This window comes from Notothenia coriiceps, unplaced genomic scaffold (assembly GCF_000735185.1).
Source record: "Notothenia coriiceps isolate Sejong01 unplaced genomic scaffold, NC01 NC01_scaffold00037244, whole genome shotgun sequence".
Classification (NCBI taxonomy): Eukaryota; Metazoa; Chordata; class Actinopteri; order Perciformes; family Nototheniidae; genus Notothenia; species Notothenia coriiceps.
In genome coordinates this window covers 20,197,777-20,199,255 of record NW_011369945.1, presented here as the reverse complement: position 1 = coordinate 20,199,255, position 1,479 = coordinate 20,197,777, and positions in this window count along the sequence as shown.

The window sequence follows — 1,479 nt, the reverse complement described above, 5'->3', positions numbered from 1 at the left end:
GACTGACTTCTTGGTACACCCTGATAATAAGGAGTTACCATGTTTATTTATATATCACAAATGTTACATTTGTCTCAGTGGACTTCACAGTTTGTACAGAATATCAGTATGTCAATATGACACCCTCTGTCCTTAGACCCTGGAGCTGGGCGGAGTACACAGGTATAGACAGAGAGAGGATCTAAAAGCTCAAAAGTGAGCTTGATAAGAAAAGGCTCTGGCTCCCATTGTACTTTTAGAGACTCTAGGAACACCTGCATTCTTGGAACGCAATGCCCTAGTAGATTTTAAATTCTATCCTGTGTTCTATAGGGAGCCAGTGTAAGGCAGCCAGAACAGGAGTAATGTGCTCCCTTTTCCTAACTCTGGTTAGTACACGAGCTGCAGCATTTTGAATCAGCTGAAGCGACTTGACTGACTTCTTGGTACACCCTGATAATAAGGAGTTACCATAATCCAGCCTTGAAGTAACAAATGCATGGACTAGTTTCTCTGCATCGTTTTGAGGCAAGATATGCCTGATTTTTGCAATGTTACGTAGATGGAAGTAGGCGGTCCTTGAAATTGATTTTATGTGGGTGTTACAGAGGTGGATTCAAACTAAGCACACAAACTCAAGTTCTGTACTTAAGCACCTTTTTACTACTACTTGTACTTTGAGTATTTCCATTTTCTGTTATTTTATACTATCATAAAATATAAATAAAGTAATGCATGATGGGGAATTCTTTTAGATTTCCCCGTCAACAACTTCAACATTATTCTGCTTACAACATAATTCATAAATAACTACAATCCATCATTTTACTGTATATCAATTGGTAAAATAAATGTATTCCCTAAAACAGACAGTCCTTCATAACGAGTGCTTTTCCTTTTGGTACTTTAAATATACATTGGTGCTAATACTTTTTTACTTAAGTTGGACTTTAAATGCAATACTTTTACTTGCATAAACTATTTATACAGTCATATTACTACTGCTTTTAATACTAATGGTCTCATATCCATATTAGCTATTTTTCACAGCAGACATTTTGGCATGTCACTGTAATTATAAATACTTTAATGTTATTCATAACATCTGTTCTTCTCCCCGCTATGAAAAGTCTAAATGACTGCTGTATAATAGGCTTGTTGTATATCTTATTCAGTTGTTGTCCACATGGTGGCACTGTTTGACCATCTTCACAGGGGGTGTAGATTTAATCTGATTCCACTGATGCCTATCTGAGATCTGTTACATGTTTCCAGTGTGTACATGATTGAATCTCAGTCTTTGATACACAAATGGAAAAAAAATAATTAGCTCTTAAGCTTTGGTATTTACTTCTCTGTAAAAGCAACAGTGCTTAAAGTTACTTTTATTTGGATTCAAAATTAATACAAATATGAGAATGCAAATGTAAACATTGCTTTAAGAATCTTAAAAACATAGTACCCTAAAAAAAAGAGGAAGAAAAAGATGGGTTTTTTTTA